Source organism: Scardinius erythrophthalmus, assembly GCF_964197995.2.
Source record: "Scardinius erythrophthalmus genome assembly, chromosome: 18".
In the NCBI taxonomy this organism is placed as follows: domain Eukaryota; kingdom Metazoa; phylum Chordata; class Actinopteri; order Cypriniformes; family Leuciscidae; genus Scardinius; species Scardinius erythrophthalmus.
In genome coordinates this window covers 3,512,183-3,538,789 of record NC_138238.1, presented here as the reverse complement: position 1 = coordinate 3,538,789, position 26,607 = coordinate 3,512,183, and the positions used below count along the sequence as shown (strand labels likewise).

General features: G+C 37.1%; 2 long non-coding RNA genes across 5 annotated transcripts; both read right to left on the bottom strand.

The window, feature by feature from the left end:
* Positions 1–350: 350 nt before the first annotated feature.
* On the bottom strand, positions 351–7,262 carry LOC308706444. Of its 2 annotated transcripts, XR_014032035.1 has the most exons (5): positions 7,219–7,262; positions 3,875–3,940; positions 2,330–3,784; positions 1,815–2,108; positions 351–1,597 (listed from the first exon to the last, which is right to left on the bottom strand). It is a non-coding gene; the product is annotated as an uncharacterized lncRNA (long non-coding RNA). The 2 variants fall into 2 exon arrangements; XR_014032036.1 differs by lacking the exons at positions 351–1,597; positions 1,815–2,108; positions 7,219–7,262 and having other exon boundaries at positions 2,892–3,784; positions 3,875–3,982.
* Positions 7,263–7,509: 247 nt separating this feature from the next.
* On the bottom strand, positions 7,510–18,536 carry LOC308706622. 3 transcript variants are annotated; one of them, XR_014032058.1, is made up of 5 exons: positions 13,176–13,355; positions 12,879–12,996; positions 11,564–11,683; positions 9,024–9,068; positions 7,510–8,677 (listed from the first exon to the last, which is right to left on the bottom strand). It is a non-coding gene; the product is annotated as an uncharacterized lncRNA (long non-coding RNA). The 3 variants fall into 3 exon arrangements; XR_014032057.1 differs by lacking the exons at positions 12,879–12,996; positions 13,176–13,355 and adding an exon at positions 18,285–18,536; XR_014032059.1 differs by lacking the exons at positions 12,879–12,996; positions 13,176–13,355 and having other exon boundaries at positions 11,564–12,491.
* Between the last annotated feature and the right edge of the window lie 8,071 nt (positions 18,537–26,607).

Sequence of the window (26,607 nt, the reverse complement as noted above, 5' to 3'; positions counted from 1 at the left end):
ATCCATTTTTTCCCATTCATTCTCCTACACTGAGTTCAAACCTTCAGCATCACTCGACAGGGAATCAGTCCAAGCTTAAAAGTTAGCTAATAAATAGGCCTAATCATGAGTATGATATTGATAATCAGAGTTGGTATGAGCTGTGTCTAGTCTGAGGCGTCAGTGCATTTACTAAACACCCTTAAAATGATCTATAAATTAAAAATGACCTATAATTAAAAAAAGGGATTTAATTATTCACGTAGAAATCAAGTAGCCTACTACTGTCAAATGAACAATTCTGAAACTATTTAACAAATTGACCTGTGCTGTATTATTACCTAAAACACAATCAAGAATCAAGTGCATTTCATTAGTCTGTTATTTATTTCTGTATTCTAGGCCATCATGTACAAACACGGTCCTTACAGAACTTTTTACAAGCGAACCACATACTGTATGAAAGACCAGGAACAAAGTGAAAGAATAAAGAAACGTCAGAGAAATAATAAGTAAACAAAACATCTTAGTGTTTCCTTCACTTTGAGTCTATAACAATTTCAGTTTTGTCCTCATTTACAATTATAACAAGCTTAAACAAGCAGCAATCCTCCACCAAGAGTCATCAGACGACACTCAACCAACAACAGAAATGATGCATATATTCACCTCAGAACAAACAAGACACAAGATGCAAATGAGAGAAGAAGAATTTCATGCTGTTTATGTACATTCAGGTGCTGCTTAAATAAAAATATAGTTTCATATATGTATGTAATATATGACTCTGCTATAATGCATTGCAACAGTTATGTTATATTCAAATAACTGATGCTACACACATTTTAATTTAAGTATTGCGTAAAGTCTTTCTTCTTCTCACTTTCTCAGAACAGTAATTCATTTCTCAGAAAATGAATCTCACCCACTCACTGGTACAACTTGTCCATGAGGTTTAAGATATTCATCTTTAGAGAGAAACACAAGTGTTTCCCCATTCCATTGGTTTTTAAAACAGTAAAACATGCTGTGCAATACAACACGGTTTACATCATTAGAAAATTGCATGTATTGTAAAAATTGTAGTATTTTTTTCTATAGAATAATAACAGTAAAAAATAAATTTCCATACAAACCAAATACAAAATGAACATTCATTATATACATTCTTTGAATGTGAAAAAATAAAGGAAAAAAAAAAGGAAACGCAGTTTTGCTTCTTTACCTGCATGTTCACACAGGCTTAAGTTCATTAAGGCCACACACACACACTGATCAAAGAGATCAATAATATACCAATATTTCACAGAAATCAGAGTTCAGTAGTTTGAGGTTTAACAGATAGTATGTACAAATATAGTTTATGGAGTTCCTATAAAGTTTGTCTTTCATTAAAAGTCAAACAAAACTCAGTGTTTTCATACAGCTGAGTCAGTGACATTGATCACATTTTCTGTATTGTTGTCCAGACACATCCTCTTCTGTTTCATTTTGTAAATGATTGGCATAATGACGATGATAAAACAGCTTACAACAGCAGCAATGACAGCAACTTTAAATCCACAACCTTCTGCTTTTTCATGTTGAGATGTTTCTGATTTATCCATGACAGGTTCTTCTGGAAAAGTACATTTAAAATGTTTTATGACATTGTTTAAAACCATTTATCAAAACCAAAAGAGACTAACGAGCAGTTTTCTGTGTTCCATAATTAATCTGGAGCTCATTAATCAATATCTATAATGGCAGATTTTAAACCACTGTTAGTAGATTGAAAATGAAAGTACAGTTGCAAACATTTATTGAATTATGAACAGCAGTATTATATACTGTACCTGTAATGTTCACAGTGAATTCAGTTCTTTTAATTCCACCCTTTATTTGCAAAAAGAATCTGAATTTTCCTGTCATTGCTGTAGTTGGACTGAAGCTGCATGTGAAGCTGTTTCTCTGTTCACAGGAGTGAGGAAACTCTTCTCTACAGATTGAGGAGTCATTATTTTTCTCAGGGTATTGAAACTTATACAATAAAATGCAGCATTCAGAGTTATTCAGAGAGACGCTGCAGGTGAGAGTTACTTCTTTCCTCACAGTTCCAGTCACATCCTCACAGCTTACACTGATGTCATCTGAAAAATAACAGAGTATATCATATAATACAGCAACTGAACAATAATAAAAATGTCTGTAACTTTAATAAGAAAATCAGACTCACTTCCACTGAATATTGTGGATCTTTATTATAATTTTTTTGTGTGTATATATGAACCAAAACATGTTCCATTATTTTAGAATTTAGTCCTTTCTTAAAATTCTCACACACTCTTTCAGGGAAAGTTTATTCTCTTACCATCAGCTTGACAGACAGCAATACAAGTCCAAACCAGAATGAACAGTTGCACTGCATTTACAGCATTCATGCTTTTGATTCTGCAATAGAAAAAAAATACATTAAGTTGCATAAAGAGTGAAACTTAAACAACTAGGACTAATAAGGAAGTGCTAGAGCTTAAATAGTAGATTAAGACAATTTACTGAAACATCAGAATTTATCAGCAAAAGTTTGCTTGGATTAAACCAAGTCCATTAGGAATAGATCAACCAAAAACAACAAGTCTGCCATGATTTGAGCATACACTGTAAAAATAAAAGGTGCCTGGAGGAACCTTTTGGGGTTCTTCACTTTGCCACACCGGCGGAACCGTCTGAAGATCCTCTAGGCACCCTTTAAAAAGGGCCGGTTCTCTGAGGAACCACACAAGTTTCCTGAGGAACTCTTATATTAGGCACTGTGTGGAACCACTGTGGGTGCCTCCAGGAACCAAATTTCATTTTTTTTTTAAATATTTAATTTCATGTTATTACTATGGTTACCTTTGACTTCTATTATAATAAACAAATTGAACCAAATACAAAATAAGAATTGTTTATTACATATTTGATATTCATTTTTATACATACACTTCCATGCACATGGGGAAAAAAGCTAACTACAGATTAATATCAATGACTACACAAAAAAATAGTATAATACATAAGCAACATGAATAATCAACCATGTATATACAATAGATAAACAAGAAAAGACATCTCAACAAAATGCATGGAAACACATATGTTCCACTAAATAAATCAATGTAAAAAAATTACATTTGAACTAATTAAAAATGTCCATCATACTTAACTTTAAAACATTTGTGTTTCAGTCCGATGGTTAGTCTGACATCACTGTTTCCAAGTCCAAAAGCTCTATCAGATGCCAAAAACAAACAACAGTGCTAATATACACTCATTGTGCTGTAACCTTTATCTCTATACTGAAATCTCTGATGGTTAGTTATTCAGCTATTTTGAATCATAAAATGTTTAAGTCTGGGATGCCGTTAGACTGGAGACTGTAATGTACACTATGGCTTTTGAAAAGCTTAAATGTGTGACTTGAATCAACAGTGTTCATAAATGGTTGTTGAGTATTCTCATGAAAGATAGAGGAAGTAGAGGCTTCGACCCGAAACAGAGTTAAGGTGCAGTAAAATGATCTGTTGTTCTGTGAATGTTCACTGGTGAATTCAGTCATTTCAATATGAATTCACACGATCAGCAATTTCGTTTGTGGTCAAAAATGTCACTATGGGACCAAGTTGGTGTGAGGTACTTAACGAGTTAGAAAAGTGAAAAGGTACAGCATCGTTTTCCGTTTGTTTTTCCTCTTTTCTGGTGGATGGTCCAGGCACTTCAGTGATTTTCAGGTCTACAGGAGGATTTTTATTCTTGATCAAACTTGTATTTCAGCTTTCCGAGATCCCTGCAAAGTACAAAATTTACTGTTAGTAATGTTATTAAAGTGATAGTTGTGAAATTTAAATAATTTCCTCAGCCTTGTGACGTTCCAAACCTGTTTGACTTTCTGTCTGTGGAACCCAAAAGCAGATCTCAGGCATAATGCAACCCCTCGCTGACACTGCATGAAACACAAGCAGAAAACAATTGTGTAAATCATTCATGAAACCATTCTTATGCACACTTGTCTAGTTCAATTCAATGCAACAATTTATGTAAAAATGGTTAAGCTCCAAAAATGTCCCAGAAAAGATCCTAAAAATAATCAATGAGTTCACAACTCATGTGTTATGGGTTGTGTTGCAAGTCTTCTGAAGCCTAATTGAGAGTGAGGAGTCACGTGCCGACTTGGGTTGATTTGGGCGGGGTCTGAGCCTGTCGGCCATGATGGAAGGAGACGCTATCGGTTGCCAGGGGCAACGCCTTCAGAACTACACAGAAGCGCGACTAAACATTCCAGAGCTCTTTCATTTTTGCGCATTTATTAGGCTATTATTATTAGGCTATTTATTATTTCAGCGGGACACAGACTGATCTACGAATACGAAAAAGAAAAGGAAGAAAGTAAAGCAATGCAAAAAGATAAGGCGAAAGAAAAGGGACCTTACAGGAACAAGCTCACACCAAGCGCAAAACAGCGGTATTTAGAGAAGATAACATGAGATATAATTTGTCTTGTGTTGACCTAACGGGCGATCTTTGGTCTTGAATCTTGTTCCCTGGCCAAACTGAGGGCTAAGTGAAATTTCATAACTTTATATTTAGGCTATTTAACTTTACCGTTGTTGTAATGTTAGACTAGAGCGCTGACTTTGTATGTTTGACTGAATCGTTTGCTTTATTTCTTATTGTATAGCTTCTTGTACTTTTTACTTATAGGCTACTTTTATAATGACTATTATTGATAAAACTGAAATTCAACAAAAAGAGACAGGGTTTAGTTTTGTATTTTTATTTTATTTTATTACAGTCATGATCAGAGTACAAATGCACATAATATATTGCCTGAACCATATTAATAAGTTTAATATTTTTAAAATTTAAACGAAAAGAACAATTTAAATATAACAATTTTTTAAAAAAAGTTTTGTTATAAATATGCTAACGTTACGTGTAGTGAATATAATAAATATGCGTTGCCTGAACCACATTTGTGTAATGTTTAAGATTTCTTTAAATGAAAACGAAAAGAGGCAGTGTAGTGTTTTATAACATATTTCGTTTTATTGTTGCCTAAAATGTACATACAGAGATAACCGGAGTAGCAGAGCGAGCTGAGTGACGCGCGTCCTCGGGAGTCATTCTCCTGAGCTGGACTTGGCATTTAAGTCCAAACTTTGCGTACTTGCTATTGAGAAATGCCTAATGTCGGCGCTTGGCTTCTTGTGACAAACACTGGAGCAGTTTTTACTTCCAGGCATGGTAAAACAGTGCGGAATTGCGAAAACCTCCTCTACTACCGAGTTAACAACACACGTAAACAATGATGTTTTGCCGCTGGAATCCTGCCAACATGGCGGATCGGGGGAGGGGCTCTATACCGTGACGACAACTCCTCACTCTCAATAGCTTTTTCCTATTTATTAATTTTTTTGTTTGTTGAAAAAGACTAAACTTGAAGTTATAATTCAGAGTTAAAATGTCTATAGCATTTTTTGTGAATCAAACCTGTGATATTATTTTTCTGAGTAACATGAATGAGATTTGAGATCATGAGAAAAGATTTTCAGAGAGTAACTGATTAAAAAACACAAGTACACAGTCAAACAATACAATTTCACACAGAGAAAGTTCATAGTAATAAAGTACAGCATGTGGTGCAGGTAACTTTCTGTAATTCAATGTTGCCACTGAAATGTTCAGATTATTTTAGAAATGTAATGGTTGTTCTGGGGAAACAAAAGAACAAAGCTGATTATTCACAACATAATATTTATTGACCAGTAAATGGCTTTAAAATGGTATTTGAGAGAATGAGGGCACCTGTAGTAAAGTTAGGCTAAACAAAAACAGACCAAACTATAACCTGTTTTTGTTATTCATAACAAACGCCAAGAATCAGAGAATTTTCTAAATTAGTTAGGCTATATCAGCAATTTGAAGACACAGTTGTACAAAATATGTTGAATTGAATGACTAAATCAATGTAAGACAATAAGTCAATCATTTCCATTTGTTCATTAGATCAACGTAGTTAGCATCGCGGCTAAAACCTTCATACCAGATACTGTGCAATAAACGAGTGGTAAACACTGTAAAAACGTAGTAATGTATAATAAATTTAGTTTAGATATATGTGTGTGTTTGAATAGTGAGTAGACTCTGTATTTATATTTATTTGGCGAGTTTACAAACCTTGTAACGGAGAGCCGAACAAACGGCGGAAGCTTTGATGAGAGGAGCCGTTACTTTCTGATGACGATCAGCTGAGCTTTGTTGCGCGCGAGCAGCGCGAGCATCACTGAAGCGACGACAGCAGAGGAATAGCAGCAGTTTCGTGACAGAATAATACTTTTCTCCTCCTGCTTCTTATTCTTCATATAATATTATTATTATTTAGTGTTGTTGTTTAAGGTTTAAATGACTTAATAAAATAGGCCTATACTAAATATATGTAAGCTACCCAAGTGAAAAAGACTATAGTTACTGTTAAATGTATTAAAAATGCATTAAAGTATATTTGTATTGTAGGTCTACTAAAAACACACTCAAGTACATTTTTAATACATTTAATAGTACATCTTTTTCACCTGGGTATGTATACTGAATCAAACTTGCCTATAATAATAATAATAAAAAAATGCATTAAAGTAGGCTATATTTGTATTGTAGGTCTACTAAAAACACACTCAAGTACATTTTTAATACATTTAATAGTACGTCTTTTTCACCTGGGTATGTATTCTGAATCAAACTTAAGTAGCCTATAATAATAATAATAATAGGATAATAATAATAATAATAGAATAATAATCTAATTCGGGCCTCACTGAACCACTGGGTTCCTCCAGATGCTGGCTTTAACATAAGAGATCTTCCAGGAACCACTTGAATGTTAAAAGATCTTCCAATAACCCTTTTATCGCATTCAGGTTCCTCTATTTTCCCCCAAAGCACTTCGAGGTCTCATGGTAATGAAAAGGTGACTCCAGAACCTCTGAAGTAAATACAAAGTGCTTAAAGGATCCCATAAGTTCCAGCAAGAACCTCAAAGATTGTCAATGGTCCTCCAGTAACCCTACTATAGGAAAAAGAGCTTTGAGGCACCAAAATTACATTTTGAAGTTCCTTGAGTATCCGACAGGATACTTGAGGCTCCTTTAGTTTTTACAGTGTAGTGTATGGATTAATAAATATAAAGGATATTATTTTCCTGTTAAAGAGAGAGTTATTGCTCACCTCTGGTCTGTGTGTCTTCAGCGTGAGTTCATTCACTCTGACTCTCTCTACAGCGATCACCAGTGTATAAATACAGGCTATTACTTTCACTTTCAAAATGACTCGTTGCTCACAGGACAAAGTCATCCTCCCAGTGAATATAGCCAACTACCAATCAGAATCGTTGCTTATTATTTCTCGGTTTAATATGTCAAGGATTTTAGTAACTTGGACTTAATGGCTCTACTCTTCAATACTTTAATAGTAATATGCATGACTGCCATTCAAAGAGTCAAGGCTGTGTTGTTGTTTCCCTTTACTATTGCACAAATGAACAAACACAACAGGGAAATTTTTCTTCTTTGTAAGGCATTAACCTTAATGGAGGAAACCTTATTCACCAACAAAGAACCTGTCAATCTCTCCCTCATCAAAGTTAAACGGGTTTTTAATAAATTGCATCACATGCAGTCGTTAAACCATGTGTCAAAGAATGAATGCATGCAGTTTGTCTAATATTTTCCATCATTACAAACAATACAAGACACAACTGTTGTGCCTATAAGGGAGACTTTCACAGTAAACATGCATTTGAAATGCTATGGAATCATTGTTTTGTAATATAATCGCTGCGGGACGATTGTGACCTGGGCATGGATTTGTCTAAACTCTAAAGGGGGGTCATGTTATCCATGGTTAAACCTTAAACCTGCAAAGTTAACAAATATGCATTGTAAAACTAACTAATAATAATATATGTTAAATAAAACAACAAATTATAATGAGCTCCGGGAGAAACTGTGACATAAAACGTTTCTATCATGCATCATATAGTTTAAAAAATTTAAATAGACACCTCATGTAGTGAGAATGATCACGATCATGAGATATTCCTCACGGAGAAACAACAATATAAAAAAATCCTTCCAGGTGTAAGTGCTAAACAAAAAGGCTACCTTGGTTCCTAATGCTTTAACTTTTGATAAGCTTACTACTTTATATGCATGGTATCATGAAACTTTTTAAAAAATACAATCAATGGGCAAATGCAATGGCATATACAATGTGGATATATGACACTCAAAACTGCTAAAATACAAATATTTTACTCAAATTATTGAAGTATTTGAAAACACAAAAGCAGAATTATTATCTGATGCAGATTATCTCAACATGGCCAAATATTGGCTGATTAATTGGTCTGAGCAATATATATTGATCTATCATTGTAAAATGAAACTGAACATTATAACTTGAATGATCTTTAAATGAAAAACAAAAAACTCTCTGCTTTCATTTAGTTTCACTCTGAACATTTACTGTCATCATTGTTGGTTCTGCAGAAGCTCCTCTTTCATATTTCATCTGAATCCAGAAGGGTTGTTGTGTTTGAACCTCTTCAAGCTAAATATTGCCATCATGATGACGAAGGAACAGCCTACACCAGCACCAGTGACGATACGGGCTGTAGATCCACGACCTGTTTAATATGATTTATAATAAAATTAAGAATATTCAGTAATCTCTTTTGATGCATTCAAATGCTGTAAGAACACTGTTACTGTCACAGACTTCACAATATATTTCTGCAGCTGTACACATATCTAAATGTACTCTATACAGAAACATAACGTTCAAACAACTATATAGCATATTTCTGTGTTGTGTAAGTAACCTGAAATCATACTCAGGAAAAAAAAAAATATATAATAGAAAGTAATAGTTGAGTGTTTACTGGCAAATAATTTCACAATTCACACCTTGACATTCGTCAACCAATCAGTATCAAGCATTCAACAGTCCTGTGGTATAATAAAATATATTACCTTTCTTACCAGGATCTTCAGTGTCAGGTTCTGGTTTACTGGGCTCTGTGAACAGATATTAAACCACTGTTAGCAGATGGAAAATAAACGCAATTGCAAACATTTATTGAATTTTAAACATCAGCACAGCGTACAGGAATCTGAAAGTTTACATCAGCTTACATCAATAGATCTAATTTGTCACTTTACACATCAAAAGTAAAGTTGAAGCGTGTCGCTTGATTATAGACAGTAATGCGTATGACAAAAACAGCAGCAAGTTTTTTTATAGCTATATAATGACTATTTAACAGCTTCTTGTATTCTGTTAAAGGAGAACTTCGGTTCGATTGTCGAGTTCACGCGTGTGATCATAGGTAACTAAACCTATGCGGGTGAACTCGACAATCGATTACTATGGACTTAGACCGAAAACAGGATACAGGTATGTGCGCTGGCTTAATAAACATCATTTTTATTCATATATTTCCACCAGTTTTTTTTTGTTTTTTTTTGTAAATTTGAGATTCGAGTGGCTTTTCTTGATGCAGTGTCAGACTGTGTTAAGTGAAAACGGTTTTCCAAAGTAGGCTACTCTTGAGCACATGTGGCTGTATTTATCAGAGTAGCATGACGCTTTCTCATGCAGTGCCCTACACAGACTGGATTCCCCAAATCTTTTCACAGTATTATGAATGGTAGATGGTGAAAGACAAATTGTTTGTGATTTTTTTAATTGTTTGACAATTCTCTCATGAAACTTGGCACAAAGTGATAAGCCATGAGCCATCTTTGCAAGAACAGACTGACGGCGCTGATTCACTTGTCCGTGCGACACTTCTGTCGCGCCGCGCTCCACTATATTCCTATGGGTGACGTCAAGCGACTTTGTCGCACTGCAAAGCATTCCGGGAAGGCGGCGCTTCATTTGAAAAAATGCTGCGCGTCAAAAAGCTGGCCGATGCCCATCTTTATGCAAATTAATTCCGTTAGACGCGACGCGTCTATCCAATAGAAGTAGAGCATATGGAGACGGAGGGAAGTCTCTCGCAGGTCCTCTGTTCTAATAGGCTACATTTCCCGCTCGGTCAAAACCACGCCCATAGCGGTTAACGCCCATCAACATACCAATGTGGGGAGGCGTCGCGACACCACGCGACAGTCGTGTCGGACAAGTGGATCAGCGCCGTGAGGCTGCGTTTACACTGGCACAAAAAATCAGATCGTTTACTCACATCTGACACAGATCGGAATTTGTTGCACACGTGGAAAACACAAAAATCCGCACGAGATCCAATTTTTTGCCATCCGATCTGAGCCACTTCCAAATGTGGTTATAAATCAGATACAGATCTGATATCTGGACATCCGACCTATGTCTCAACACGCATCAGAGATTCCCCTCTGAATTCCACGCCACCACAAGGCGAGGACGACACGACGATCCAGTCTGTCCCAAAAATACCTCTCAATGCGCCCTCGTGGACTCCTGCCAAGGGCCCTATAGGTCTGCACTACATGATGTCACCAAAGTGTGGACTCTGAGGAAGTCCACGAGTCCAGATGTGCCATTTGGGACAGAGCCTAGCACTTTTGGTGCGCACCCGAGAACATTGAAGTGAAGTGAAGTGAAGTACTTTATTGTCATTGTATGAAACAATGAAATTACATTTGCGACATCCCCACGGCGCATTTAAAAGGAAAAAGTAAATTTCATTTAAAATAAAAACAACACAAGTAGTTAACAATGCATTTGATAAATAAATGCATGATAAAATAGAATAGTTAATAAATATATTAGTAAGCTTAACAATAATAAATACAATATAAAAGCTAAGAAACTGTCTCATAATAAACATTTCAAATATATTCTTGATATTTGTTAATTGGCATGTCCATAATAAATACAATGGTACTAATACTAATATTATTGCATACCTATATAGCAGCAAGAATTGTTATTGCACTCAGAAATGTCATATTATCAACAGTTGCTAAATATTGTCCAACATGGTAGTATCACAGTTCAACAGTGTTATTGCTGTCGGAAAAAAACTGTTTTTTAGTCTGTTTGTACGGAGGCGGGTTGACCGAAAACGCCTGCCCGATGGAAGAAGCTGGAACAGGCTATGACAAGGGTGTGTGACGTCCTTAATAATGGTGTTAGCCCTTCTCAAACAGCGAGTGTTGTGAAGGTGATCCAGTGATGGCAGTTCAATGCCTACAATCTTCTGTGCTGTTTTAACAACCTGTTGCAGGGTTTTTTTGTCAGCTTTAGTACAGCTGCTATACCAGGCTGTCATACAATTTGTTAGTATGCTCTCTATAGTACATCTATAGAAATTGACCAGCTGCTTCTGCGGAAGGTTAGCTCTCCTTAGCCTCCTCAGAAAAAAGAGGCGTTACTCGAGTCCGCTTAAAAATGGTGGTCTGGGGTACGGTTCATGTGAACTCCAGTACGGTTCGCTGCTGATATGAACGCAATCGTACCAAATCCCCGGAATGAACCGCTATTGATGACGTATAATGTGGTGCGTGTGTGTGTGTGTAGCTACACTTACCTTGAAGAAAAGCGTTCTGCTTGCCTCTGCAAATATTGTCTTCAGCGGACAGCCTGCTGTCTTTGGAGCGATTTTAGTACTTTTGCGGCAGACAGACGCAAGTGTGTTTCTGCATCTTTTCTTTAAAAACAAAACCAAAGATTAAAAAAAGAACAACAAATGTGAAGTGAGCAATTCTATCCATTTTGATGCCTTTTCATTCATGGCGGTTACCAAACAACACGATTACGTGCTGCAAGTGTACCGCGGTTTGGATACAAATAATATAATGTGAACACAGTCCATAGGGGGCCGGGGGCCAGGGGCCGGGCAATCGAACCAAGTGTGAAAGCGCCCTTAAATGAGTTTGAAGTGCACTATCTTTAATTGATTCTGGGGTTTGTCACCAATGAAGTGAGTTAGTTCATGTAGTGCTCTGTGTAGGTTGTGTTTAGCCTGTCCTTGTAGTCCTCTCTGTTAATAAAACTGCATATTTTGATTGAAGTTGTGGTGGTGTGTGTTGTCTTCTGGTGCCAGACTGGCTAAAATAATGAAAGGTGGTGGCAGCAGCCTATTAAGAAAAATAGATATCACAATAGTAATACGCATGACTGCCATTCAAAGAGTCAAGGCGGTGTTGTTGTTTCCCTTTACTATTGCACAAATGAACAGGGAAATATTTCTTCTTTGTAAGGCATTAAACTCAATGGAGGAAACCTTATCCACCAATAAAGAACCTGTCAATCTCTCCCTCATCAAAGTTAAACGGGTTTTTAATAAATTGCATCACATGCAGTCGTTAAACCATGTGTCAAAGAATGAATGCATGCAGTTTGTCTAATATTTTCCATCATTACAAACAATACAAGACACAACTGTTGTGCCTATAAGGGAGACTTTCACAGTAAACATGCATTTGAAATGCTGTGGAATCATTGTTTTGTAATATAATCGCTGCGGGACGATTGTGACCTGGGCATGGATTTGTCTAAACTCTACAGGGGGGTCATGTTATCCATGGTTAAACCTTAAACCTGCATAGTTAACAAATATGCATTGCAATTAAAAATAATACTTTTGATAAGCCTACTACTTTATATGTGTCAGAAATCAATCAAGTCCGTTTCAGTCCACCACTCAAAGATCACTCTCTCCAGAATATTAATTCCACACACCTGTTCATCATCAATTACCTCATCAACCAACCTATAAAACCCTCACAATGGTATCAGTCTTTGTCAAGTCTCCAACAGGAACAGTTCACATGCCGTTGTCTTTGCTGCCGCTGATTCTTTCAGACTCCAAGATGTAATGTATACTTACCTGACATACTAACCTCCGTATCCTGTTGTTCCGTCTTCAGAATCCTTGCCCGACTCCATGCTGTCAGAGATCCTATGCTCCTTCAAGAGTTCCAGTGTATGTCCTCCGAATCCGCTTACTGCTATCTGCATCTGAAAGAGAAGAGACAAAGTTATTGAACAAGTGACTACTTGACATCAGCTCATCTAAAGTGAACTTGCTTACCTGCTGTCTGCCGCACTTCGACTTCACGAAATCTGCACTTGATTTGAATATTTACTCACCTTGCACTCTGATCATCTGTGAATAAAACTTCACTTATACCACTTACCTCTGATCTCCTGGTTATTATCCTGACAGAAGACTTGACCATCAACAACAGAGAAGTAACAGTGCAATGGAGTTTGGCATCGATATTGACAATCCTGCACAACCCATCGCCGCCGCTGTGAATCCCAGTCAGCCCGTACCCGATGCTTCCGCAAACTCCGCTTCCTCTCTGGTTTGCATCGCAAGTTCCACTTCTCGTCCAGCGCCGTTCTCCGGCCGGGCGGAGGATTGCAACGGGTTCCTATTGCAGTGCTCACTGGCTCTGGAACAACAAACCCAGTTGTATCCCACTGAAAAATCGAAGGTTGCTTTTATTATTCAACAATTATCAGGAGCTTCATTACGATGGGCTGAAACGTTATGGCTGCAAGAAACTACTGTTACTTCTTCGGTACAAGAATTCGTAAATCATTTCAAGGAAGTTTTCGGACGCCCAGTGGAAGATTCATCCATCAGTGATAAACTGTTACAATTGTATCAGGGCAAAAAGTCAGTCTCCGATTATTCACTGGAATTTCGTACTTTGGCTGCTGCAAGTGGGTGGAACGAGAAGGCTCTCATCTCTGTTTATCGACGTGGTTTGAATCCTGCTCTTCGCCTCCAACTCGCGATTTATGATGACAACATGGGACTTGAGAAATTCATACAACAAGCCCTCCGTGTGCATCAAAGATCTCAAGGCTGCTATCGCGAAGTTCAACAACCCATTTTTTCACCTCCTCAAAATGCTGCTGAAAGTTCCTCCAGCCCAACTGTAGAGAAGATGCAGGTAGATACTTATCGACTGTCTCAAACAGAACGTTCTCGACGTAGAGAGTTAAGATTATGTCTTTACTGTGGAATGGGAGGACATTTCCTTCGTTCATGCCCTACACGACCTCCTAGAATGCTTGTGAGTCCAGTGCTAATGTCCGTTTCTGTATCAGCTCCGTTAACGATATCAGTGATTCTAAAATCCACTAACTTCCATATCTCTGCCACAGCCATTGTGGATTCCGGGTCGGCAGGAGATTTCATCTCCGGACAGCTCTGTCAGAAGCTCCAACTCCAAAAGTGTACCACCATCAAGCCTTACTCCATCCATGCAGTAACTGGTGAAACCATCAATAAGGGGTACGTAACTTCTCAGATTAAACCTATCCTACTCTGTGTAGAAGAAACACACCATGAGCTTTTTGAACCTCTCATACTTGAGAATAGCCAGACTGATATTATCCTTGGACGTCCATGGCTCATACGACATCAACCTAACATCGACTGGAAGTCAGGCAAGGTATTGAAATGGGGTTGCCGGTGTGCTTCCACGGACGTCGAATTATCAGACTCGAATGATGTTGACTTACCAGACTCCTGTCCAGTGAATTCAACTTCCATTGAAAGTCCCATAGAAAATCTGTCTGTGTCCATTCCTTCTTGCTATTCTGAATACTCCGATGTATTTAATCCTGTCGAAGCTTCCAAGTTACCACCTCATCGACCTTGGGATTGTGCCATCAATCTGGTTCCCGGGGAATCCATCCCCAAGGGTCGAATCTACTCTCTGTCAATTCCGGAACAAGAGGCTATGCAACAGTACGTTGAAGAGGCTTTGAAACAGGGTTACATACGGTCCTCCACGTCACCTGCCGCTGCCAGCTTTTTCTTTGTCCCTAAAAAGGATGGTGGTTTACGGCCATGTATAGACTATAGAGCCTTGAACAAAATAACTGTGAAGTTCAGTTATCCACTCCCATTGGTTCCCTCTTCTCTTGAGCAACTCCGAGAAGCCAAGATATTCACCAAACTAGATTTAAGAAGTGCATATAATCTCATCAGAATCCGAGAGGGCGACGAGTGGAAGACCGCATTCATCACACCAGCGGGACACTATGAGTACCTCGTTATGCCTTATGGCCTGGTAAACGCCCCTTCAGTCTTCCAAAGTTTCATGGATGAAGTGTTCCGAGACTACCTGAATCATTTTGTAATAATCTACATTGACGATATCCTAATCTTCTCCAGAAACCCAGTGGAACATCAACGACATGTCTCTCGAGTACTCCAACGACTACGTGAATTCTCCTTGTTCCTGAAAGCAGAGAAGTGTTCGTTCCATCAAACGTCAGTTGAGTTCCTCGGTTACCATCTCAGTGAAAGAGGAGTAGAAATGGATGATCGTAAAACCAGAGCCATTACTTCCTGGAACACTCCACAGACAGTAAAGGAATTACAACGATTTCTAGGATTTGCCAATTTCTATCGGAGATTTATTCACCAGTACAGCATGCTAACTGCTCCTCTGACCTCTCTCCTCAAAGGAAAACCCAAGATGCTACTCTGGACTTCTGAAGCCGAGTATGCTTTTCAGTCACTAAAGACAGCTTTCACTACAGCTCCATTACTCCAACACCCAAATCCTGAAGAAAGGTTTATTGTCGAAGTTGATGCTTCTACTACGGGAGTAGGGGCTGTTCTTTCACAATATTCTGCTTCGTCATCCAAACCTATGCCTTGTGCATTCTTCTCCCGCAAGTTATCCCCTGCAGAGATCAACTACGACATTGGCAATCGGGAACTCTTGGCGGTGAAGCTTGCTTTAGAAGAGTGGAGGCATTGGTTAGAGGGAGCTAAGCGTCCATTTTTGGTACTCACAGATCACAAGAATCTTCAATACTTGAAGGAAGCTAAGAGACTTAATCCGCGCCAGGCCAGATGGGCACTCTTTTTTGCTCGCTTCCATTTCCAGATCTCCTATCGCCCTGGTTCGAAGAATGTCCGTGCTGATGCCTTGTCTCGGCTCCATGCCCCTGAAATTTCCAATGAAGAACCTGAAAATATCTTACCTGAAAAGATGTTTGTCAACCCCATTCAGTGGGATCTAAATGAACAGCTAGTTGAATGGTCTCAACATCAACCCAATCCTCCAGAGTGTCCAGCTGGTAAGCTTTATGTACCCGAAAGGTTCCGCACCTCTCTGATTTCTTCAACACATTCCTCTGTTGGCACCGGTCATCCTGGAGTTAACAAGACCTGTTGTACTCTCCAGAATCGTTACTGGTGGCCCAGTATGATGCAGGATATCAAGACCTTTATTCAAGGATGCATTCTCTGTGCCATGAACAAGAATCCCCGACACTTGCCAGCTGGAAAACTGATGCCTTTACCTGTTCCCCAACGCCCCTGGTCACACATTGGAGTCGACTTCGTAACTGACCTTCCTCCCTCAGATGGGAATACGTGTATCCTGGTGGCCATCGATCGTTTTTCTAAGGCTTGCAAGTTAATTCCCATGAAAGCCTTACCTACTGCATTTGAAACTGCGGAACTTATGATGGAGCACGTCTTCCGGAACTTCGGCATCCCGGAAGATATTGTGTCGGACAGGGGACCGCAGTTTATCTCCAAGGTGTGGCGAGCCTTTTTTGCTTTAATGAATGTAACTGTGAGCTTAACTTCAGGGTATCACCCGCAGTCAAACGGTCAAGCGGAACGGAAGATCCAGGATGTCAGTCGATTCCTTCGTACCTTCTGCCACACCAATCAACATCTCTGGAGCCGATATCTTGTGTGGGCAGAATACGCACAAAATTCTCTTCGACAAACCTCCACTAATCTCACACCATTCCAATGTATCCTAGGTTACCAACCGCCATTGTTCCCATGGTCCGGTGAACCATCAGAAGTCCCTGCAGTTAACGCCTGGTTCCAAGAAAGTGAGCAGGTATGGAATCAAGCTCATCAACATCTCCAACAAGCCCTGAACCGTCAACAACGCTTTGCAAACATTCATCGTCGTACCTCTCCTGGATATCAACCTGGACAACTGGTTTGGCTTTCAACCAAAGACATTCGTTTGAGACTACCCTGTCGCAAGTTGAGTCCAAGGTACATTGGTCCATTTCCCATCGTAAGACAAATTAACCCAGTTACCTACCAGCTCCGTCTACCGGCCCAGTATCGCATCCACCCTACATTTCACGTCTCTCTTCTGAAATCCCATCATCCATCTGTTCCTGTTCCGTCTACAGATCTAGTTCAGGATGATAATGTTCCAGTACCCCCCATTGAAGAAGAACCCATCTACACTGTAAGGGAGATCTTGGATTCCCGACGTCGAGGTGGTCAGTTGGAGTACCTGGTCGACTGGGAGGACTATGGACCAGAGGAGAGGTGTTGGATACCTCGTAGAGACATCCTCGACCCCATGCTACTCACTGAATTCCATTTACAACATCCTGAAAGACCTGCTCCAAGACCTCGAGGTAGACCCCCACGACGTCGAGATCCTAGGTCCGCTGGCGCGGACGCTGGAGGGGGGGGTAATGTCAGAAATCAATCAAGTCCGTTTCAGTCCACCACTCAAAGATCACTCTCTCCAGAATATTAATTCCACACACCTGTTCATCATCAATTACCTCATCAACCAACCTATAAAACCCTCACAATGGTATCAGTCTTTGTCAAGTCTCCAACAGGAACAGTTCACATGCCGTTGTCTTTGCTGCCGCTGATTCTTTCAGACTCCAAGATGTAATGTATACTTACCTGACATACTAACCTCCGTATCCTGTTGTTCCGTCTTCAGAATCCTTGCCCGACTCCATGCTGTCAGAGATCCTATGCTCCTTCAAGAGTTCCAGTGTATGTCCTCCGAATCCGCTTACTGCTATCTGCATCTGAAAGAGAAGAGACAAAGTTATTGAACAAGTGACTACTTGACATCAGCTCATCTAAAGTGAACTTGCTTACCTGCTGTCTGCCGCACTTCGACTTCACGAAATCTGCACTTGATTTGAATATTTACTCACCTTGCACTCTGATCATCTGTGAATAAAACTTCACTTATACCACTTACCTCTGATCTCCTGGTTATTATCCTGACAATATGCATGGTATCACCAGAAAATTCTATCCAAATGCAGCCCACATGAAGGGAACTTCACAAAAATCCTTCCTCCTACCTTATTCCCTTCCTGAGTTACTGACTGTCAAATAAGAAAGATAGGCCTATGTAAAATTATAATAATTTTATATATATATTTCTTGTATTCTATTAGCATTTTCTTAGCATGAGAATGACCAAATGTAATACATTTATTTTCTAAAAAAAATTCTATCAAACGATACATACCTTTTGGCTCTCCTTGCTGTAGTTTTGGAGATATGAGTCTTTACTGTTTTCAAATGTCACTCAGAAAAAAAAGGTTTCAGGGGTTAATCCATTCCCTGATCAACAGTGCTAATTACTTCTGTCTGTCTCGCTCATCTTAATCCATTCGGTTCTCCAGCACTGAGATCAAACCTTCAGCATCACGCGACAGGGAATCAGTTCAAGCATTAAACCCTGACAAACAGTGCGAGTATGATCATGATAATCTGGTGGATAATCTGGCACAATAATTATTGTGTTATTCTCCACAGAATAACACAATAAGAGTCCTTTTTTATTCTGTCCATGTGAATCAATACACTTGTTAATCGGAACTGCATAAGGAAAAGCCGAATAACTTAGAAAAAATTATTAAAAAAAAGTATATTTGTGTGTATCACATCAACACCCTGAAAATGACCTCTAGAAACCCCTTTTAAAAAAGTGGACTATTTAAAAAAAATGTTTTGATCTAACATGTGAAAGTCAAGTAAAGCATCAGTAACTGTCAGAAATGAACAAAATCTGATTTAATTGACCTAGTGCTGTTTTGATCCTTAATAAAACAGTCGAGAACATCACACGGGAATTATAGTTTATTTAGCCTATTTATGTATTCTCTAGTCTCTAGTTATAAAGAGAGGCTGTACAAAGTAAACACGGTCCTTACAAAACTTTTTAAAAGCGAACCACATACTGTATGAAAGACCAGGAGCAAAGTGAAAGAATAAAAGTTGTAGTTCCTTCACTTTCAGTTTAACAGTGACTTTTTTTTTCATGAGAGCCACACTGATAGGACAAAGTCAGGAGAGCCAATTTTACAGCAAAGTATCAAAAGTTACATCCAGTCATAAACAGCTGGCGTAGCACCAAATGTTGGGCCCTGATCACAGAACCAAGAGGTGGGCCCCTCACAACAGCAATATATATCAATATATCTTTGTGGGGGCCCCCCCTTCGTCAAGGGCCCCTGTTACTCAGTTCCACTATTACCCCCTGTCTGATGCCCCTCATAAATACCATGTCTGCTTATCAATCTGTCATCCCTGAACATACAATATGCATTGCAATAAATACAAAAGGGCAGGGGAAAAACATTCTTCATGATTTAGGCCTTCCAGTCAAATTAGTATCTGAGACAAGATTATTTCCCTTCATGACAAAAAAAGGCAGGATTTCCAGAATATATTCATCCCAGAATATGACCTTAAGTTATTGTTTTCTACATTAGCCCATTGTGTAACATCTAACCATCCCGATTGATGAATCTGAATGTATTGTGGTTTGTATGAACGCTAAACACGGGCTGATGTGTGTGTTGTCACAAGCTTCAATACATTTTTTTTTACATGCCGCACACTGCACAAATATACAAAGTTTCCCGCCTTTTCCACTTAATAACCATACATTGGTTTATTAGTTTTAAACAGCAGACTTATCCATCTGTTCTTTGCAACACTAGTCTATAACAACATCAGTTTCATCTGGTAATTAGTTTAGTTTAGTTAGTTTAGTAGTTTATTTTTGAACATGTAAATAAAAAAAAAATATATACAGACATGCATATAAAATTAAAATTAAAATAACAGCTAAATAAAGTCATGTACTTCTCAGCACAATCTTCCAAAATTATTGTAAGTAATTCAAATTAGAAATTCCCATGTTCAAAAAGTAGGAAGAAGTTCATAACAAACTTTTCAGGTCCTACCCCCTTTCTCTATTTTTATCCTTTAGTTAAATACAACACAATTTGATGCTTCTCTTACATACATCTTTACATCTACTGTTCACATAAACCCATGCATTCACATACAGATGCATACATACATGCACACATTCCCTTTCTTTTCTTCTTTCATTTCCATCTATCTATAGCAAATCAAATAATAACCCCTTCATACTAGACTTAATATGTAGACCAATGAACCGGAACCCAATACTATCGCCTCGAGTCCTTTTCATATTCATTTAATATATTCAGTTTAATAGTCTTTTAAAATGACTCATTGTTATACATGATTTCATCTCTTCACTGCAGCTGTTCCATACATTAACTCCTTTGGTTGTGATGCAGTGATATTTAGAATTTGTTCTTATAAGTTTCTCTTTAAAATACAAATGTTCCTCTTAAGTGATGTTTGCTCTCTCTCATTTGAAACAACCCTTGAATACAGTTCGATAGCTGTTGATTATTTATTTTATACATAATTTGTGCAGTTTTGAAGTCAACAATATCTCTGAATTTTAGTGCTTTTAATTTAATAAACAGTGGCGTAGTTGGTGCTATATAGGTGGTTTTAAGTAAGCCACTTAACTTGTTTAAGTAAACAGTAAGTAATGTATGGAAGTATGAAGGAACAATACAACATGTTCAATGTTTGTTGATTTAATAGGTAATTGATTTTAAACAATATAGCAGTTGATTTGGATATATTTATTGATATGTATATGTGGCTTCCAACATAATTTTTCATCGATTATTACTCAGAAATTTAAGTTATTTTACTCTTTCTATTTCAATATCATGTATCATAAGCTTTTTGTTTAAAGTTGTGGCACGGTTACCAAAAACTATAAATTTAGTTTTACTTAAGTTCAGTGTTAGTTTATTTTCATCAAACCAGCTTTCCATCTTTTGTAATTCATTTTCCACTGTATCCAAGAGTTGTTCCAGATTTTCCCCAGATAATAATCATATTGGTCAAAGACAAATATTTAATCTCAGCCGGACTCGCCCTCTGCTGGCAGGAGAATGCATTGCAACAGCTGGGTAACATGGGGCAAAATGATTTTCTCCTGACAATAGATAGACAATAGAACACTTTTAATGAATGACTACGATATTTTCAATTTTGTAATTTCATCTGAATATTAATATTTGTGAGATTTAGTCAGCCGAAACAAAGTTAAGGCTAATTGATCTAATCTCAGGATAATGGTGATCTATGATGTATTGTGTTGAATATCAAAGTTTTTAGTGTCTATTTGTTAATGAGTGATTTGTTTAGACTTAATACTCTAATTATGGGGTTATTTGTTTGTTTGTTTGTTTTATTAGATGTACATTTTAGACATGTTTGCTTTTATTAAAACCTACTGGTTAATTGAGTGAAATCATTCAATTTACTTTGTGTTTCTATTATGACATATCTTCAATTAAAATATGCGGTTTACCTTTCAGATTAATCTCTGTTACTGGGATTCTCATTGGTTATAGTCACATAGTCATTGGTTATTCAATTATTTAACTAAATGTCAAAATAAAATGTTAAATACAAAAGCTGATTTATTATTTTACATTAATGCCACTTAAACAATATATAAATATTAATAAGAACTAGGCCTATATCAAAAGTAAATTATAAATTATGTAAAAGTTTATCCAGTAGGGATCATCTTAACCCTAATTTAATATTTGTCATTTTGTGCTATAAAAGATTAGCAAATGTTTCTAGTTATTTCCTATAAAAACACATTGGCTGACGCATCATCATCATCCAGCACATGCTAAACTTATATTTAAATATGTTACAGTTTAAAGTAAATCCACATTGTTCTTAAGAGAGGCATCTTCCTAATACATTATATTCATATATGTATAACACTTGAGCAGAAATCGGCTTTCTGACTTTATATTCCTACATCACCAGTTACCACAAACTATCTTGTAATTGTCACTAGTATAGTTTTCCCTTCACAGACATTAAAGTTCATCAAAAATGCTAAAAAGAGACTTTGGAAATATTGAGAGTATCATGAGACTTTAATCATTTATTAAATACAATTATAATGTTAACTTTAAAATAAAAGACAATCAATGGCATATACAATGTGGATTATAATCACAAATCTCTTATCACCTGCAAAAAAAAACAAAAAAAAACAAAAACAAAAACAATGCATATCTAAAATTCATCCAATGGAAATGAATCAATGCTGAACTGCTGGACAATGACTTTCTCTGCTGATCTCTGCTGTACAGCCGAAACAAACTTTGTTGCATTATTTTCCTGTTATCACTGTAAAGCTGCTTTGAAATGAAACAATCTGTATTTGTAAAAAGCGTTATATATAAATAAAGATGATTTGTCATGTAACAAATAAATAAGGCATACATTCAGATGATCTCTGTGAGCCACCCTTCACACACTTTACTAGTTTAACTGGTAGCCGACTGTAGTTTACCCATCGTCATGTGGTGATAAAAAGCTCTCAGATATTCATCTTTAGAGAGTATTACAAGACTTTATTCATTTCATTTTTTGTTTTAATAATAAAGGACAATGTACAAAGCCACACTGTTCACAGTATTAAAAAATTGCAAAAAAAAATTGCAGGTACAAAGAATGATAAAAGTCCAATTTAATTTCCATACTTAAGGCATAACTTACCAATTTCAAAACTGTCATTCATTATAAGCATTTCTGAAAGTCACACACAAAAAAAGGACAAAACCAAACAGTTTGGTATTTGTTGCATTGTCTCTTATGTTCACACACACACACACAGTCACACACACACACACACACACACACACACACACACACACACACACACACACACACACACACACACACTGATCAAAGATTTCACAGAAATCAATATAAAACAGAAACAGAGTCATGATGTCACTAACCCAGGAGGAAGCTCTTGTAGTCTCTACCAGCCGTTTGTTGTAGTCCTTAAAAAGCGATTTCTGTAAAAGCAAATCTCTCCCTTTGCTTTGAACTTTGAGTGTTGAAATTTTGCAGATGTTGTTTATGCTCAAACAGCAACATTACACACTAACTAAAGTTAGAAAAGTGAATAATCATCCACCCCAGTCAAACAAAACTCAATGCTTTCATACTGCAGTCAGTGATATTAGAGCACATCTTCTGGATTTTGCTCTTGGAAATTGCTGTTGTTATCATCATGTTTATGACACAGAAACATCCTCTGGAATCCACAAGTTTGGCTGTAGTTTGGTTTCTTTATGTAAATGATTGTCATTATGATGATGATGATGAAGATGATGATGATGATAAGACACCCTGTAACTGCAGCGATGACAGTCTTCTTAGTATCGATACCTGATCTTGTATTGTCTCCTTCTCTTCTCTCCTTCTCTACTAATGTTGATTTTGGCTCTGGAAAGGTGCAATTAACGGTTTAAATAATTGTTTAAATCATAAACTCAAGCCTATCAAACATCAGTCAGATTCTCCACACAAACTTCACAAAACATTTCTGCTGCTGAGAATCTGATCAAACTGATTTCTTGACACTCAGACCAGATCTAATCATCTCTAAAATCACTCATCATATAATTTATTCACAGGTGATTTTTAAAATGATAAATATTCTGACAAGAGACTAAACATCAGTTTTCTGTGTTCCAGAAGTAACTCACTGGCCTCTGTTAACAGATTTTAAACCACTGTTAGTAGATTGAAAATAAATGTACAATTGCAAACATTTATTGAATTATAAACAGCAGTATTATATACTGTACCTGTTATGTTCACAGTGAATTCTGTTATTTTACTTCCACAATTTGTTTGGAAAAAGAATCTGAATTGTTCAGTCATTGCTGTAGTTGAACTGAAGCTGCATGTGAAGCTGTTTCTCTGTTCACAGGAGTGCCAAGGAAGCTCTTCTCTACAGATTGTGGAGTCATTATATTTCTCAGGATATTGAAACCTATAGAATGCAGGTGAGAGTTACTTCTTTCCTCACAGTTCCAGTCACGTCCTCACAGCTTACACTGATGTCATCTGAAAAAAAAAAGAAGTTTATATCAGTTAAATACATTAACAGAAAAATTATTTGTTATTTTACATATTAAAAAATTCAATTTAAAGTTGAAATGTGTTGCTTCTGCAATATTACCATCACCAAACAAAAGTGCAAAAATAGTGACTGCGCCCAAACACTCCTCGTCTAAAACTCTTCATCTACCGTGTGACTCTGGGTCACATACTGCAGTCCATGCCATGCATAATACAGAAAGTAAATACTTAAGAATTCAAGAAGAATGCATTCTCTTACCATCAGCAGCTGTGAAAGTCCAAACCAGAATGAACATCAGCACAACATTACTAACACCCATGGCTGAGCTTCTGCAAAAACACATGACAAACATTTAGATCTGAAGTGAACCTGCAGTTGTGCTCCATCTAGGTCAAACATTTGTTTCCTTTTTGGCATACTTGTACATTTGTTACTCATTTTAAAATCCACTGAGTGTCGTCATACATCATTCACTGCGTTCACTAGCTGTGGGCAAACAAAGTCTCTTTCAAGGAAAAGCGGCCATATTTGCAACTCCTCTGGGCATCTTTCTCAGGCATCCAAGACCAAGTCCTGAAATCTCTAAAACTTGCCATACATTTAAATAACATATTTCATCATCATCATCATCTTTTTTATTTAATGCCATGTCAGCAATCAGAGCTATCTTCATCCCAAAAATTAAATTACAAAAACACAAATGTCATATAAATACAATAAAAATAAAACAAAGATATATTATACAAGTCATATTATACAATATATTTTTTCAAGTTAACATATGATAAAAAATCCAAAACCTTTTCAGGTATAATCTCATTAAAAATGTCTTTGACTGAAGTAACTTCATAAAAAAGCATTCTACTTATGTGAAGACCAGGACAATCTAGTAAAATATGTTTAAATAACATATTTCAAATCAGCAACAAAATATGACATGTCATAAACTGCCCCATAAATGTTGTTTGCTCAAATAGCACCAATAAAGCTTACATTTCATGCTGGACCAGAAGGATGCTGACTGTTTCTATAGCAACTAGAGTGATGACTTCACCAATCTGTTTATATTTATTTATAAGGCGGGGTTATTCCACCATACTGCACTTTTCCCCATTCATAGTAACATTTAAATGCACTGTTTTGTGTCTTTGATCAGTGAGTAAGTGAAAAAGTGATGAGGTGCAAACGAATGGACCTCAGTGAGGGTAGATGCTATATTTATATTTAATTTTGAGATGTGGGCGTGGCACTCAGAAGGCTGATTGATGTGAGATTGCAGGGGCGGAGCCAAACCTGACTAAATGATTGGAGAAATCCTGTATACGTCACCAGAGAGAAGTCTGAGATGCATGGATGAATGTTCACAATATAGAAGACCTAAAACACTAGGTATATATTTTTTGTTTCATGCCAACTTTAAGGCCCTATGTAATGTTTAATTTCCACAACACGTTTTTCAGATTCAGGAATTGTTTTGGGAATAGTATATATATATATATATATATATATATATATATATATATATATATATATATATATATATATATATATATATATATATATATATATATCCTCACTGGGGTTCAGTAAAAACAAATCGTGTTAAAAGTTGTGTAACCTGTAACAATTTACTGTAACTGTGATAACCATCCTAGTCTGCCATGCATTGAATTATATATTCATTAAATCTATCGAACATTTCATGTAACAGGCCTAAGGGCGTATCGGGACCTTGGTTTACACGGTAAAACAATTAATCACCTACACATCGAAAGACATACTTACATTTCAATTCCTAGAAACGCACAGTTTCGATTTAAAGAGGAGATTTGTGTTAAGTGTGACTATTAGCGCTAACTATTTGACTTGCTGTTTATGTCTTCGTCCAGTGAATTTATGCATTTTCACTTTCACTTTCCAAATTACTGTGATTCAGTGGCGACATCCCTAACTCATTTGAATGATGTATAATATAAACAACAGAAATTGACCAAAGTGGTCGCTTAAGGGAAGAATATCGCCTTCATATGCTGTATTGTTATTAAGTTAGTTGTTTTGGACAACAGAAAAGCCTCACCGCTTAGTTCGCGCTGCTCAGGAAACAGCACTAAAACACATCGGCTGAACTCACATTAATGCCATCATATACTCACCTACTCGGCTTCTTAACTTCCTAATTCCCATAAATCGAAATTTTTTATTCGCTGAGTTGGATGTTTGAGAAAAAGAAAAAGAGATTAACTCTTAGAATTGAAAATTAAAAAGGGAGAAACTCTCTTGTCGGCCCAGTCTTCTCCGCCATCACAAAACCACGTGACTGAGTCACGCCTTTGTCGACGTCACCGCCTACGTCACAACACGGAGGCGGTGACAAAAACACAGAAGTAGTTAAACACATTTTTAATTCAAACACACATTTTAATTTCCAATAGCTATATAAACAGAAATGACTCTGCCATGCATGTGCAGTTCGCTGTCAATATGTGGCCTAGATTCGTACTGGTATCCAGTCTTGTTCTGGTTTCATGGCATT